Genomic DNA, 18785 nt, shown 5'->3' with positions numbered 1-18785 from the left:
CAAATGAAGAGGAAATAGGCAGACTACCCGAAAAAGAATTCAGAATAATGATAGGAAAAACGATTCAACATCGTGGAAATAGGAGAGAGAAAATACAGGAAACGTTTCACAGGGGTCGACAAGAACTGAAGAGCAAACAAACAGTGATGAAGAACACAATAAATGAAAGTAATTATTCTCTAGCATGGATCACTAGCACAATAACTGAGGCACAAGAACGGTTAAGTGGCCTAGAAGATAAAATAGTTCAAATAAATACTGCGGATCAAAATAAAGAACAAAGAATGAAAGGAACGGAGGACAGTCTCAGCGACCCTTGGGACAACATTATATGCACCAACATTCGAATTATATGGCTCTCAGAAGAAGAGAAAAAGGCGTGAGAATATATTTGAAGAGATTATAGTTGAAAACTTCCTTAGTATGGGAAAGGAAAAAGGTAATCAAGTCCAGGAAGCCCAGAGAGTCTCATACAGGATAATTCCAAGGAGAAACACGCCAAGACACGTATTCATCAAACTATTAAAATCTAAATGTATAGGAAACATGTAAAAAGCAGCATGGGAAAAGCACCATTTACCATTCAAGGGAATCCACGTAAGTTAACAGCCGACCTTTCAGCAGAAATTCTGCAAGAGAGAAGGAAGTGGCAGTATACGTATTTAAAGAGATGAAAGGAAAAAAACCTACAACCAATGTTACTGTTTTCAGCAAGAATCTCATTGAGATTGGACAGAGAAACTAAAAACTTTACAGAAAAACAAACGGAAAGAGAATTCAGCACCACGCAACAGCTTTATACCAAAGGATAAAGGAACTTCTCTAGGCAGGAATCACAAAGACAAGAAAAGAACTCCTAGAACAAACCAAAAACAATTAACAAAACGGCAAGAGGAACATCCATATTGACAATTACCTTACATGTAAATGGATTCACTGCTCCAACCACAACAGATAAACTGGCTGAAGGGATACAACAACAAGCCCATTATATATGCTGCCTAGAAGAGACCCATTTTAGACTTAGGGATAGATACAGACTGAAACTGAGGATATGGCAAGAGACATTCCATGCACATGGAAATCAAAGGAAACCTGGTGTTACAATTCTCATATCAGAAGAAATAGACTTTAAGATAAAGACTATTTCAAGAAACAAACAAGGACACTACACACTGATCAAGGGATCAAACCAAGGAGAGGATATAAGAAATTCAAATACTTATGAACCCAACAGAGGAGCACTTCAATACATAAGGTATATCCTAACAGCCATAAAGCGGAACTTGACAGTAAAATCATAAGAGTAGGGGATATTACCACCACACAATCACCAATGGATAGATCATCCAAAATGAAACTAATTTAGGAAATATAAGCTTTCAATGACACGTTGGACAAGAGGGAATTCTTTCATAAATATACAACATTCTATTGCAAAACAACAGAAAACACTCTCTCCTCAGGTACTCATGAAACACTCTCCAAGTTATATCATATGTAGGGTCACACAAAAAGCCTTAGAAATCTAAGAAAATTGAAATAGCATCAGGTATAATTTCCGCCTACATTGCTATGAAACTAGATAGGAATTAAAAGAAAAAAAACTGTAAATAATACAAACACATGGAAGCTAAACAAAACGCTGTTACATAACCAAGAATACACTGTAGAAAACTAAGATGGGATCACAAATACCTGGGAAAAATTGAAAATGTAAATAGGAACACCCAAATCTATGGAATGAAACAAATGCAACTCTAAAAGCAGAGCTGTGCGAGCAAAGAAGCGAAAAAGTAATCTCTCCCAGCACCCGCACGAAGAGTGGATGAAATCTCCACATTCAACGTGAAGTACCCCGCATCTCTGGAACACCTGAATAGAACGATGAATCAGTCCAAAATTGAGGAGGTGGACTTAAAGAGCATAGATATATTAGTTTTTCCAATTTTTCACTTTTTGTGAACGTGTAGGTGTATGCCACTGTGAGTCATTTTGTCAGTAGAGCTAAGCTTTAACCATTTGTGCTAGAGTTCTGTGTGACTGCTTTTCTTTTTAATTTTTAAAATTTTCTCTTAATACATAGTTTTCATTTTAATAACTTCATTTTATTTGATTTTACTTTATTTTGTTTTATTTTATCCTCATTCTTTGTTTCCTCCTCTTTTCTCTCCCACTTTTTCTGAGCTGTGAGGATAAATGTCTCTAGGTGCTCTAACCAGGAGTCAGAGCTCTGCATCTGAGGAGGGAAAACCAACTTCAGGACACTGGTGCACAGGAGACCTGACAGCTTCACATAATATCAAATGGAGAAAATCTCCCAGAGGTTTCTTTCTCAACGCCAAGACCCACATTCACTCAGTGACCAGTAAGCAACAGTGCTGGACACCGTATGCCAAAGAATGAGCAAGACAGAAACAGTCCCATCCGTTATCAGAGAGGATGCCTTAAATCATCATAAGGACGGAGGCACCAAAATACACACCAGCAGTTGTGGAAATGCCCACCAGAAAGACAGGATCCAGCCTCATTCAAAAGAACACAAGCATAAATCCCCTCCACGAAGAAGCCTACACAACCCACTTAACAAACCTTAGCCGCTTGGGACAGACACCAAAAACAACAATAACTACGGGCATGATGCCTGTGAAAAGGAACCCCAAGCACAGTAAGTTAACCAAAATTAGGAGACCAAAAAACACACAGCTGACGAAGCAGCAAGGTCAAAACGCACCAGACCTAACAAATGAAGAGGAAATAGGCAGTCTACCCGAAAAAGAATTCAGAATAATGATAGGAAAAACGATTCAACCTCGTGGAAATAGGAGAGAGAAAATACAGGAAACGTTTCACAGGGGTCGACAAGAACTGAAGAGCAAACAAACAGTGATGAAGAACACAATAAATGAAAATAATTATTCTCTAGCATGGATCACTAGCACAATAACTGAGGCAGAAGAACGGTTAAGTGGCCTGGAAGATAAAATAGTTCAAATAAATACTGCGGATCAAAATAAAGAACAAAGAATGAAAGGAACGGAGGACAGTCTCAGCGACCCTTGGGACAACATTAAATGCACCAACATTCGAATTATATGGCTCTCAGAAGAAGAAGAGAAAGAGAAAAGGCGTGAGAATATATTTGAAGAGATTATAGTTGAAAATTTCCCTAGTATGGGAAAGGAAAGAGGTAATCAAGTCCAGGAAGCACAGAGAGTCTCATACAGGATAATTCCAAGGAGAAACACGCCGAGACACGTATTCATCAAACTATTAAAATCTAAATGTATAGGAAACATGTAAAAAGCAGCATGGGAAAAGCACCATTTACCATTCAAGGGAATCCACGTAAGTTAACAGCCGACCTTTCAGCAGAAATTCTGCAAGAGAGAAGGAAGTGGCAGTATACGTATTGAAAGAGATGAAAGGAAAAAAACCTACAACCAATGTTACTGTTTTCAGCAAGAATCTCATTGAGATTGGACAGAGAAACTAAAAACTTTACAGAAAAACAAACGGAAAGAGAATTCAGCACCACGCAACAGCTTTATACCAAAGGATAAAGGAACTTCTCTAGGCAGGAATCACAAAGGAAAGAAAAGACCTCCTAGAACAAACCAAAAAAATTAACAAAACGGGAAGAGGAACATCCATATTGACAATTACCTTACATGTAAATGGATTCATTGCTCCAACCACAACAGATAAACTGGCTGAAGGGATACAACAACAAGCCCATTATATATGCTGCCCAGAAGAGACCCATTTTAGACCTAGGGATAGATACAGACTGAAACTGAGGATATGGCAAGAGACATTCCATGCACATGGAAATCAAAGGAAACCTGGAGTTACAATTCTCATATCAGAAGAAATAGACTTTAAGATAAAGACTATTTCAAGAAACAAACAAGGACACTACACACTGATCAAGGGATCAAACCAAGGAGAGGATATAAGAAATGCAAATACTTATGAACCCAACCGAGGAGCACTTCAATACATAAGGTATATCCTAACAGCCATAAAGCGGAACTTGACAGTAAAACCATAAGAGTAGGGGACATTACCACCCCACAATCACCAATGGATAGATCATCCAAAATGAAACTAAATTAGGAAACATAAGCTTTCAATGACACGTTGGACAAGAGGGAATTCATTCATAAATATACAACATTCTATTGCAAAACAACAGAAAACACTCTCTCCTCAGGTACTCATGAAACACTCTCCAAGATATATCATATGTAGGGTCACACATAAAGCCTTAGAAATCTAAGAAAATTGAAATAGCATCAGGTATAATTTCCGCCTACAGTGCTATGAAACTAGATAGGAATTAAAAGAAAAAAAACTGTAAATAATACAAACACATGGAAGCTAAACAAAACGCTGTTACATAACCAAGAATACACTGTAGAAAACTAAGATGGAATCACAAATACCTGGGAAAAATTGAAAATGTAAATAGGAACACCCAAATCTATGGAATGAAACAAATGCAACTCTAAAAGCAGAGCTGTGCGAGCAAAGAAGCGAAAAAGTAATCTCTCCCAGCACCCGCACGAAGAGTGGATGAAATCTCCACATTCAACGTGAAGTACCCCGCATCTCTGGAACACCTGAATAGAACGATGAATCAGTCCAAAATTGAGGAGGTGGACTTAAAGAGCATAGATATATTAGTTTTTCCAATTTTTCACTTTTTGTGAACGTGTAGGTGTATGCCACTGTGAGTCATTTTGTCGGTAGAGCTAAGCTTTAACCATTTGTGCTAGAGTTCTGTGTGACTGCTTTTCTTTTTAATTTTTAAAATTTTCTCTTAATACATAGTTTTCATTTTAATAACTTCATTTTATTTGATTTTACTTTATTTTGTTTTATTTTATCCTCATTCTTTGTTTCCTCCTCTTTTCTCTCCCACTTTTTCTGAGCTGTGAGGATAAATGTCTCTAGGTGCTCTAACCAGGAGTCAGAGCTCTGCATCTGAGGAGGGAAAACCAACTTCAGGACACTGGTGCACAGGAGACCTGACAGCTTCACATAATATCAAATGGAGAAAATCTCCCAGAGGTTTCTTTCTCAACGCCAAGACCCACATTCACTCAGTGACCAGTAAGCAACAGTGCTGGACACCGTATGCCAAAGAATGAGCAAGACAGAAACAGTCCCATCCGTTATCAGAGAGGATGCCTTAAATCATCATAAGGACGGAGGCACCAAAATACACACCAGCAGTTGTGGAAATGCCCACCAGAAAGACAGGATCCAGCCTCATTCAAAAGAACACAAGCATAAATCCCCTCCACGAAGAAGCCTACACAACCCACTTAACAAACCTTAGCCGCTTGGGACAGACACCAAAAACAACAATAACTACGGGCATGATGCCTGTGAAAAGGAACCCCAAGCACAGTAAGTTAACCAAAATTAGGAGACCAAAAAACACACAGCTGACGAAGCAGCAAGGTCAAAACGCACCAGACCTAACAAATGAAGAGGAAATAGGCAGTCTACCCGAAAAAGAATTCAGAATAATGATAGGAAAAACGATTCAACCTCGTGGAAATAGGAGAGAGAAAATACAGGAAACGTTTCACAGGGGTCGACAAGAACTGAAGAGCAAACAAACAGTGATGAAGAACACAATAAATGAAAATAATTATTCTCTAGCATGGATCACTAGCACAATAACTGAGGCAGAAGAACGGTTAAGTGGCCTGGAAGATAAAATAGTTCAAATAAATACTGCGGATCAAAATAAAGAACAAAGAATGAAAGGAACGGAGGACAGTCTCAGCGACCCTTGGGACAACATTAAATGCACCAACATTCGAATTATATGGCTCTCAGAAGAAGAAGAGAAAGAGAAAAGGCGTGAGAATATATTTGAAGAGATTATAGTTGAAAATTTCCCTAGTATGGGAAAGGAAAGAGGTAATCAAGTCCAGGAAGCACAGAGAGTCTCATACAGGATAATTCCAAGGAGAAACACGCCGAGACACGTATTCATCAAACTATTAAAATCTAAATGTATAGGAAACATGTAAAAAGCAGCATGGGAAAAGCACCATTTACCATTCAAGGGAATCCACGTAAGTTAACAGCCGACCTTTCAGCAGAAATTCTGCAAGAGAGAAGGAAGTGGCAGTATACGTATTGAAAGAGATGAAAGGAAAAATCCTACAACCAATGTTACTGTTTTCAGCAAGAATCTCATTGAGATTGGACAGAGAAACTAAAAACTTTACAGAAAAACAAACGGAAAGAGAATTCAGCACCACGCAACAGCTTTATACCAAAGGATAAAGGAACTTCTCTAGGCAGGAATCACAAAGAAAAGAAAAGACCTCCTAGAACAAACCAAAAAAATTAACAAAACGGGAAGAGGAACATCCATATTGACAATTACCTTACATGTAAATGGATTCATTGCTCCAACCACAACAGATAAACTGGCTGAAGGGATACAACAACAAGCCCATTATATATGCTGCCCAGAAGAGACCCATTTTAGACCTAGGGATAGATACAGACTGAAACTGAGGATATGGCAAGAGACATTCCATGCACATGGAAATCAAAGGAAACCTGGAGTTACAATTCTCATATCAGAAGAAATAGACTTTAAGATAAAGACTATTTCAAGAAACAAACAAGGACACTACACACTGATCAAGGGATCAAACCAAGGAGAGGATATAAGAAATGCAAATACTTATGAACCCAACCGAGGAGCACTTCAATACATAAGGTATATCCTAACAGCCATAAAGCGGAACTTGACAGTAAAACCATAAGAGTAGGGGACATTACCACCCCACAATCACCAATGGATAGATCATCCAAAATGAAACTAAATTAGGAAACATAAGCTTTCAATGACACGTTGGACAAGAGGGAATTCATTCATAAATATACAACATTCTATTGCAAAACAACAGAAAACACTCTCTCCTCAGGTACTCATGAAACACTCTCCAAGATATATCATATGTAGGGTCACACATAAAGCCTTAGAAATCTAAGAAAATTGAAATAGCATCAGGTATAATTTCCGCCTACAGTGCTATGAAACTAGATAGGAATTAAAAGAAAAAAAACTGTAAATAATACAAACACATGGAAGCTAAACAAAACGCTGTTACATAACCAAGAATACACTGTAGAAAACTAAGATGGAATCACAAATACCTGGGAAAAATTGAAAATGTAAATAGGAGCACCCAAATCTATGGAATGAAACAAATGCAACTCTAAAAGCAGAGCTGTGCGAGCAAAGAAGCGAAAAAGTAATCTCTCCCAGCACCCGCACGAAGAGTGGATGAAATCTCCACATTCAACGTGAAGTACCCCGCATCTCTGGAACACCTGAATAGAACAATGAATCAGTCCAAAATTGAGGAGGTGGACTTAGTGAGCATAGATATATTAGTTTTGCCACTTTTTCACTTTTTGTGAACGTGTAGGTGTATGCCGCTGTGAGTCATTTTGTCGGTAGAGCTAAGCTTTAACCATTTGTGCTAGAGTTCTGTGTGACTGCTTTTCTTTTTAATTTTTAAAATTTTCTCTTAATACATAGTTTTCATTTTAATAACTTCATTTTATTTGATTTTACTTTATTTTGTTTTATTTTATCCTCATTCTTTCTTTCCTCCTCTTTTCTCTCCCACTTTTTCTGAGCTGTGAGGATGAATGTCTCTAGGTGCTCTAACCAGGAGTCAGAGCTCTGCATCTGAGGAGGGAAAACCAACTTCAGGACACTGGTGCACAGGAGACCTGACAGCTTCACATAATATCAAATGGAGAAAATCTCCCAGAGGTTTCTTTCTCAACGCCAAGACCCACATTCACTCAGTGACCAGTAAGCAACAGTGCTGGACACCGTATGCCAAAGAATGAGCAAGACAGAAACAGTCCCATCCGTTATCAGAGAGGATGCCTTAAATCATCATAAGGACGGAGGCACCAAAATACACACCAGCAGTTGTGGAAATGCCCACCAGAAAGACAGGATCCAGCCTCATTCAAAAGAACACAAGCATAAATCCCCTCCACGAAGAAGCCTACACAACCCACTTAACAAACCTTAGCCGCTTGGGACAGACACCAAAAACAACAATAACTACGGGCATGATGCCTGTGAAAAGGAACCCCAAGCACAGTAAGTTAACCAAAATTAGGAGACCAAAAAACACCCAGCTGACGAAGCAGCAAGGTCAAAACGCACCAGACCTAACAAATGAAGAGGAAATAGGCAGTCTACCCGAAAAAGAATTCAGAATAATGATAGGAAAAACGATTCAACCTCGTGGAAATAGGAGAGAGAAAATACAGGAAACGTTTCACAGGGGTCGACAAGAACTGAAGAGCAAACAAACAGTGATGAAGAACAAAATAAATGAAAATAATTATTCTCTAGCATGGATCACTAGCACAATAACTGAGGCAGAAGAACGGTTAAGTGGCCTGGAAGATAAAATAGTTCAAATAAATACTGCGGATCAAAATAAAGAACAAAGAATGAAAGGAACGGAGGACAGTCTCAGCGACCCTTGGGACAACATTAAATGCACCAACATTCGAATTATATGGCTCTCAGAAGAAGAAGAGAAAGAGAAAAGGCGTGAGAATATATTTGAAGAGATTATAGTTGAAAATTTCCCTAGAAAGGGAAAGGAAAGAGTTAATCAAGTCCAGGAAGCACAGAGAGTCTCATACAGGATAATTCCAAGGAGAAACACGCCGAGACACGTATTCATCAAACTATTAAAATCTAAATGTATAGGAAACATGTAAAAAGCAGCATGGGAAAAGCACCATTTACCATTCAAGGGAATCCACGTAAGTTAACAGCCGACCTTTCAGCAGAAATTCTGCAAGAGAGAAGGAAGTGGCAGTATACGTATTGAAAGAGATGAAAGGAAAAAAACCTACAACCAATGTTACTGTTTTCAGCAAGAATCTCATTGAGATTGGACAGAGAAACTAAAAACTTTACAGAAAAACAAACGGAAAGAGAATTCAGCACCACGCAACAGCTTTATACCAAAGGATAAAGGAACTTCTCTAGGCAGGAATCACAAAGAAAAGAAAAGACCTCCTAGAACAAACCAAAAAAATTAAAAAAACGGGAAGAGGAACATCCATATTGACAATTACCTTACATGTAAATGGATTCATTGCTCCAACCACAACAGATAAACTGGCTGAAGGGATACAACAACAAGCCCATTATATATGCTGCCCAGAAGAGACCCATTTTAGACCTAGGGATAGATACAGACTGAAACTGAGGATATGGCAAGAGACATTCCATGCACATGGAAATCAAAGGAAACCTGGAGTTACAATTCTCATATCAGAAGAAATAGACTTTAAGATAAAGACTATTTCAAGAAACAAACAAGGACACTACACACTGATCAAGGGATCAAACCAAGGAGAGGATATAAGAAATGCAAATACTTATGAACCCAACCGAGGAGCACTTCAATACATAAGGTATATCCTAACAGCCATAAAGCGGAACTTGACAGTAAAACCATAAGAGTAGGGGACATTACCACCCCACAATCACCAATGGATAGATCATCCAAAATGAAACTAAATTAGGAAACATAAGCTTTCAATGACACGTTGGACAAGAGGGAATTCATTCATAAATATACAACATTCTATTGCAAAACAACAGAAAACACTCTCTCCTCAGGTACTCATGAAACACTCTCCAAGATATATCATATGTAGGGTCACACATAAAGCCTTAGAAATCTAAGAAAATTGAAATAGCATCAGGTATAATTTCCGCCTACAGTGCTATGAAACTAGATAGGAATTAAAAGAAAAAAAACTGTAAATAATACAAACACATGGAAGCTAAACAAAACGCTGTTACATAACCAAGAATACACTGTAGAAAACTAAGATGGAATCACAAATACCTGGGAAAAATTGAAAATGTAAATAGGAGCACCCAAATCTATGGAATGAAACAAATGCAACTCTAAAAGCAGAGCTGTGCGAGCAAAGAAGCGAAAAAGTAATCTCTCCCAGCACCCGCACGAAGAGTGGATGAAATCTCCACATTCAACGTGAAGTACCCCGCATCTCTGGAACACCTGAATAGAACAATGAATCAGTCCAAAATTGAGGAGGTGGACTTAGTGAGCATAGATATATTAGTTTTGCCACTTTTTCACTTTTTGTGAACGTGTAGGTGTATGCCGCTGTGAGTCATTTTGTCGGTAGAGCTAAGCTTTAACCATTTGTGCTAGAGTTCTGTGTGACTGCTTTTCTTTTTAATTTTTAAAATTTTCTCTTAATACATAGTTTTCATTTTAATAACTTCATTTTATTTGATTTTACTTTATTTTGTTTTATTTTATCCTCATTCTTTGTTTCCTCCTCTTTTCTCTCCCACTTTTTCTGAGCTGTGAGGATAAATGTCTCTAGGTGCTCTAACCAGGAGTCAGAGCTCTGCATCTGAGGAGGGAAAACCAACTTCAGGACACTGGTGCACAGGAGACCTGACAGCTTCACATAATATCAAATGGAGAAAATCTCCCAGAGGTTTCTTTCTCAACGCCAAGACCCACATTCACTCAGTGACCAGTAAGCAACAGTGCTGGACACCGTATGCCAAAGAATGAGCAAGACAGAAACAGTCCCATCCGTTATCAGAGAGGATGCCTTAAATCATCATAAGGACGGAGGCACCAAAATACACACCAGCAGTTGTGGAAATGCCCACCAGAAAGACAGGATCCAGCCTCATTCAAAAGAACACAAGCATAAATCCCCTCCACGAAGAAGCCTACACAACCCACTTAACAAACCTTAGCCGCTTGGGACAGACACCAAAAACAACAATAACTACGGGCATGATGCCTGTGAAAAGGAACCCCAAGCACAGTAAGTTAACCAAAATTAGGAGACCAAAAAACACACAGCTGACGAAGCAGCAAGGTCAAAACGCACCAGACCTAACAAATGAAGAGGAAATAGGCAGTCTACCCGAAAAAGAATTCAGAATAATGATAGGAAAAACGATTCAACCTCGTGGAAATAGGAGAGAGAAAATACAGGAAACGTTTCACAGGGGTCGACAAGAACTGAAGAGCAAACAAACAGTGATGAAGAACACAATAAATGAAAATAATTATTCTCTAGCATGGATCACTAGCACAATAACTGAGGCAGAAGAACGGTTAAGTGGCCTGGAAGATAAAATAGTTCAAATAAATACTGCGGATCAAAATAAAGAACAAAGAATGAAAGGAACGGAGGACAGTCTCAGCGACCCTTGGGACAACATTAAATGCACCAACATTCGAATTATATGGCTCTCAGAAGAAGAAGAGAAAGAGAAAAGGCGTGAGAATATATTTGAAGAGATTATAGTTGAAAATTTCCCTAGTATGGGAAAGGAAAGAGGTAATCAAGTCCAGGAAGCACAGAGAGTCTCATACAGGATAATTCCAAGGAGAAACACGCCGAGACACGTATTCATCAAACTATTAAAATCTAAATGTATAGGAAACATGTAAAAAGCAGCATGGGAAAAGCACCATTTACCATTCAAGGGAATCCACGTAAGTTAACAGCCGACCTTTCAGCAGAAATTCTGCAAGAGAGAAGGAAGTGGCAGTATACGTATTGAAAGAGATGAAAGGAAAAAAACCTACAACCAATGTTACTGTTTTCAGCAAGAATCTCATTGAGATTGGACAGAGAAACTAAAAACTTTACAGAAAAACAAACGGAAAGAGAATTCAGCACCACGCAACAGCTTTATACCAAAGGATAAAGGAACTTCTCTAGGCAGGAATCACAAAGAAAAGAAAAGACCTCCTAGAACAAACCAAAAAAATTAACAAAACGGGAAGAGGAACATCCATATTGACAATTACCTTACATGTAAATGGATTCATTGCTCCAACCACAACAGATAAACTGGCTGAAGGGATACAACAACAAGCCCATTATATATGCTGCCCAGAAGAGACCCATTTTAGACCTAGGGATAGATACAGACTGAAACTGAGGATATGGCAAGAGACATTCCATGCACATGGAAATCAAAGGAAACCTGGAGTTACAATTCTCATATCAGAAGAAATAGACTTTAAGATAAAGACTATTTCAAGAAACAAACAAGGACACTACACACTGATCAAGGGATCAAACCAAGGAGAGGATATAAGAAATGCAAATACTTATGAACCCAACCGAGGAGCACTTCAATACATAAGGTATATCCTAACAGCCATAAAGCGGAACTTGACAGTAAAACCATAAGAGTAGGGGACATTACCACCCCACAATCACCAATGGATAGATCATCCAAAATGAAACTAAATTAGGAAACATAAGCTTTCAATGACACGTTGGACAAGAGGGAATTCATTCATAAATATACAACATTCTATTGCAAAACAACAGAAAACACTCTCTCCTCAGGTACTCATGAAACACTCTCCAAGATATATCATATGTAGGGTCACACATAAAGCCTTAGAAATCTAAGAAAATTGAAATAGCATCAGGTATAATTTCCGCCTACAGTGCTATGAAACTAGATAGGAATTAAAAGAAAAAAAACTGTAAATAATACAAACACATGGAAGCTAAACAAAACGCTGTTACATAACCAAGAATACACTGTAGAAAACTAAGATGGAATCACAAATACCTGGGAAAAATTGAAAATGTAAATAGGAGCACCCAAATCTATGGAATGAAACAAATGCAACTCTAAAAGCAGAGCTGTGCGAGCAAAGAAGCGAAAAAGTAATCTCTCCCAGCACCCGCACGAAGAGTGGATGAAATCTCCACATTCAACGTGAAGTACCCCGCATCTCTGGAACACCTGAATAGAACAATGAATCAGTCCAAAATTGAGGAGGTGGACTTAGTGAGCATAGATATATTAGTTTTGCCACTTTTTCACTTTTTGTGAACGTGTAGGTGTATGCCGCTGTGAGTCATTTTGTCGGTAGAGCTAAGCTTTAACCATTTGTGCTAGAGTTCTGTGTGACTGCTTTTCTTTTTAATTTTTAAAATTTTCTCTTAATACATAGTTTTCATTTTAATAACTTCATTTTATTTGATTTTACTTTATTTTGTTTTATTTTATCCTCATTCTTTCTTTCCTCCTCTTTTCTCTCCCACTTTTTCTGAGCTGTGAGGATGAATGTCTCTAGGTGCTCTAACCAGGAGTCAGAGCTCTGCATCTGAGGAGGGAAAACCAACTTCAGGACACTGGTGCACAGGAGACCTGACAGCTTCACATAATATCAAATGGAGAAAATCTCCCAGAGGTTTCTTTCTCAACGCCAAGACCCACATTCACTCAGTGACCAGTAAGCAACAGTGCTGGACACCGTATGCCAAAGAATGAGCAAGACAGAAACAGTCCCATCCGTTATCAGAGAGGATGCCTTAAATCATCATAAGGACGGAGGCACCAAAATACACACCAGCAGTTGTGGAAATGCCCACCAGAAAGACAGGATCCAGCCTCATTCAAAAGAACACAAGCATAAATCCCCTCCACGAAGAAGCCTACACAACCCACTTAACAAACCTTAGCCGCTTGGGACAGACACCAAAAACAACAATAACTACGGGCATGATGCCTGTGAAAAGGAACCCCAAGCACAGTAAGTTAACCAAAATTAGGAGACCAAAAAACACACAGCTGACGAAGCAGCAAGGTCAAAACGCACCAGACCTAACAAATGAAGAGGAAATAGGCAGTCTACCCGAAAAAGAATTCAGAATAATGATAGGAAAAACGATTCAACCTCGTGGAAATAGGAGAGAGAAAATACAGGAAACGTTTCACAGGGGTCGACAAGAACTGAAGAGCAAACAAACAGTGATGAAGAACAAAATAAATGAAAATAATTATTCTCTAGCATGGATCACTAGCACAATAACTGAGGCAGAAGAACGGTTAAGTGGCCTGGAAGATAAAATAGTTCAAATAAATACTGCGGATCAAAATAAAGAACAAAGAATGAAAGGAACGGAGGACAGTCTCAGCGACCCTTGGGACAACATTAAATGCACCAACATTCGAATTATATGGCTCTCAGAAGAAGAAGAGAAAGAGAAAAGGCGTGAGAATATATTTGAAGAGATTATAGTTGAAAATTTCCCTAGTATGGGAAAGGAAAGAGTTAATCAAGTCCAGGAAGCACAGAGAGTCTCATACAGGATAATTCCAAGGAGAAACACGCCGAGACACGTATTCATCAAACTATTAAAATCTAAATGTATAGGAAACATGTAAAAAGCAGCATGGGAAAAGCACCATTTACCATTCAAGGGAATCCACGTAAGTTAACAGCCGACCTTTCAGCAGAAATTCTGCAAGAGAGAAGGAAGTGGCAGTATACGTATTGAAAGAGATGAAAGGAAAAAAACCTACAACCAATGTTACTGTTTTCAGCAAGAATCTCATTGAGATTGGACAGAGAAACTAAAAACTTTACAGAAAAACAAACGGAAAGAGAATTCAGCACCACGCAACAGCTTTATACCAAAGGATAAAGGAACTTCTCTAGGCAGGAATCACAAAGGAAAGAAAAGACCTCCTAGAACAAACCAAAAAAATTAACAAAACGGGAAGAGGAACATCCATATTGACAATTACCTTACATGTAAATGGATTCATTGCTCCAACCACAACAGATAAACTGGCTGAAGGGATACAACAACAAGCCCATTATATATGCTGCCCAGAAGAGACCCATTTTAGACCTAGGGATAGATACAGACTGAAACTGAGGATATGGCAAGAGACATTCCATGCACATGGAAATCAAAGGAAACCTGGAGTTACAATTCTCATATCAGAAGAAATAGACTTTAAGATAAAGACTATTTCAAGAAACAAACAAGGACACTACACACTGATCAAGGGATCAAACCAAGGAGAGGATATAAGAAATGCAAATACTTATGAACCCAACCGAGGAGCACTTCAATACATAAGGTATATCCTAACAGCCATAAAGCGGAACTTGACAGTAAAACCATAAGAGTAGGGGACATTACCACCCCACAATCACCAATGGATAGATCATCCAAAATGAAACTAAATTAGGAAACATAAGCTTTCAATGACACGTTGGACAAGAGGGAATTCATTCATAAATATACAACATTCTATTGCAAAACAACAGAAAACACTCTCTCCTCAGGTACTCATGAAACACTCTCCAAGATATATCATATGTAGGGTCACACATAAAGCCTTAGAAATCTAAGAAAATTGAAATAGCATCAGGTATAATTTCCGCCTACAGTGCTATGAAACTAGATAGGAATTAAAAGAAAAAAAACTGTAAATAATACAAACACATGGAAGCTAAACAAAACGCTGTTACATAACCAAGAATACACTGTAGAAAACTAAGATGGAATCACAAATACCTGGGAAAAATTGAAAATGTAAATAGGAGCACCCAAATCTATGGAATGAAACAAATGCAACTCTAAAAGCAGAGCTGTGCGAGCAAAGAAGCGAAAAAGTAATCTCTCCCAGCACCCGCACGAAGAGTGGATGAAATCTCCACATTCAACGTGAAGTACCCCGCATCTCTGGAACACCTGAATAGAACAATGAATCAGTCCAAAATTGAGGAGGTGGACTTAGTGAGCATAGATATATTAGTTTTGCCACTTTTTCACTTTTTGTGAACGTGTAGGTGTATGCCGCTGTGAGTCATTTTGTCGGTAGAGCTAAGCTTTAACCATTTGTGCTAGAGTTCTGTGTGACTGCTTTTCTTTTTAATTTTTAAAATTTTCTCTTAATACATAGTTTTCATTTTAATAACTTCATTTTATTTGATTTTACTTTATTTTGTTTTATTTTATCCTCATTCTTTGTTTCCTCCTCTTTTCTCTCCCACTTTTTCTGAGCTGTGAGGATGAATGTCTCTAGGTGCTCTAACCAGGAGTCAGAGCTCTGCATCTGAGGAGGGAAAACCAACTTCAGGACACTGGTGCACAGGAGACCTGACAGCTTCACATAATATCAAATGGAGAAAATCTCCCAGAGGTTTCTTTCTCAACGCCAAGACCCACATTCACTCAGTGACCAGTAAGCAACAGTGCTGGACACCGTATGCCAAAGAATGAGCAAGACAGAAACAGTCCCATCCGTTATCAGAGAGGATGCCTTAAATCATCATAAGGACGGAGGCACCAAAATACACACCAGCAGTTGTGGAAATGCCCACCAGAAAGACAGGATCCAGCCTCATTCAAAAGAACACAAGCATAAATCCCCTCCACGAAGAAGCCTACACAACCCACTTAACAAACCTTAGCCGCTTGGGACAGACACCAAAAACAACAATAACTACGGGCATGATGCCTGTGAAAAGGAACCCCAAGCACAGTAAGTTAACCAAAATTAGGAGACCAAAAAACACACAGCTGACGAAGCAGCAAGGTCAAAACGCACCAGACCTAACAAATGAAGAGGAAATAGGCAGTCTACCCGAAAAAGAATTCAGAATAATGATAGGAAAAACGATTCAACCTCGTGGAAATAGGAGAGAGAAAATACAGGAAACGTTTCACAGGGGTCGACAAGAACTGAAGAGCAAACAAACAGTGATGAAGAACAAAATAAATGAAAATAATTATTCTCTAGCATGGATCACTAGCACAATAACTGAGGCAGAAGAACGGTTAAGTGGCCTGGAAGATAAAATAGTTCAAATAAATACTGCGGATCAAAATAAAGAACAAAGAATGAAAGGAACGGAGGACAGTCTCAGCGACCCTTGGGACAACATTAAATGCACCAACATTCGAATTATATGGCTCTCAGAAGAAGAAGAGAAAGAGAAAAGGCGTGAGAATATATTTGAAGAGATTATAGTTGAAAATTTCCCTAGTATGGGAAAGGAAAGAGTTAATCAAGTCCAGGAAGCACAGAGAGTCTCATACAGGATAATTCCAAGGAGAAACACGCCGAGACACGTATTCATCAAACTATTAAAATCTAAATGTATAGGAAACATGTAAAAAGCAGCATGGGAAAAGCACCATTTACCATTCAAGGGAATCCACGTAAGTTAACAGCCGACCTTTCAGCAGAAATTCTGCAAGAGAGAAGGAAGTGGCAGTATACGTATTGAAAGAGATGAAAGGAAAAAAACCTACAACCAATGTTACTGTTTTCAGCAAGAATCTCATTGAGATTGGACAGAGAAACTAAAAACTTTACAGAAAAACAAACGGAAAGAGAATTCAGCACCACGCAACAGCTTTATACCAAAGGATAAAGGAACTTCTCTAGGCAGGAATCACAAAGGAAAGAAAAGACCTCCTAGAACAAACCAAAAAAATTAACAAAACGGGAAGAGGAACATCCATATTGACAATTACCTTACATGTAAATGGATTCATTGCTCCAACCACAACAGATAAACTGGCTGAAGGGATACAACAACAAGCCCATTATATATGCTGCCCAGAAGAGACCCATTTTAGACCTAGGGATAGATACAGACTGAAACTGAGGATATGGCAAGAGACATTCCATGCATTTGGAAATCAAAGGAAACCTGGAGTTACAATTCTCATATCAGAAGAAATAGACTTTAAGATAAAGACTATTTCAAGAAACAAACAAGGACACTACACACTGATCAAGGGATCAAACCAAGGAGAGGATATAAGAAATGCAAATACTTATGAACCCAACCGAGGAGCACTTCAATACATAAGGTATATCCTAACAGCCATAAAGCGGAACTTGACAGTAAAACCATAAGAGTAGGGGACATTACCACCCCACAATCACCAATGGATAGATCATCCAAAATGAAACTAAATTAGGAAACATAAGCTTTCAATGACACGTTGGACAAGAGGGAATTCATTCATAAATATACAACATTCTATTGCAAAACAACAGAAAACACTCTCTCCTCAGGTACTCATGAAACACTCTCCAAGATATATCATATGTAGGGTCACACATAAAGCCTTAGAAATCTAAGAAAATTGAAATAGCATCAGGTATAATTTCCGCCTACAGTGCTATGAAACTAGATAGGAATTAAAAGAAAAAAAACTGTAAATAATACAAACACATGGAAGCTAAACAAAACGCTGTTACATAACCAAGAATACACTGTAGAAAACTAAGATGGAATCACAAATACCTGGGAAAAATTGAAAATGTAAATAGGAGCACCCAAATCTATGGAATGAAACAAATGCAACTCTAAAAGCAGAGCTGTGCGAGCAAAGAAGCGAAAAAGTAATCTCTCCCAGCACCCGCACGAAGAGTGGATGAAATCTCCACATTCAACGTGAAGTACCCCGCATCTCTGGAACACCTGAATAGAACAATGAATCAGTCCAAAATTGAGGAGGTGGACTTAGTGAGCATAGATATATTAGTTTTGCCACTTTTTCACTTTTTGTGAACGTGTAGGTGTATGCCGCTGTGAGTCATTTTGTCGGTAGAGCTAAGCTTTAACCATTTGTGCTAGAGTTCTGTGTGACTGCTTTTCTTTTTAATTTTTAAAATTTTCTCTTAATACATAGTTTTCATTTTAATAACTTCATTTTATTTGATTTTACTTTATTTTGTTTTATTTTATCCTCATTCTTTGTTTCCTCCTCTTTTCTCTCCCACTTTTTCTGAGCTGTGAGGATGAATGTCTCTAGGTGCTCTAACCAGGAGTCAGAGCTCTGCATCTGAGGAGGGAAAACCAACTTCAGGACACTGGTGCACAGGAGACCTG

This window comes from Balaenoptera physalus, assembly GCF_965194825.1.
Source record: "Balaenoptera physalus genome assembly, chromosome: Y".
Taxonomy (NCBI): Eukaryota; Metazoa; Chordata; class Mammalia; order Artiodactyla; family Balaenopteridae; genus Balaenoptera; species Balaenoptera physalus.
The sequence above is the reverse complement of the archived record's forward strand: the minus strand, read 5'-3'. Positions refer to the sequence as shown.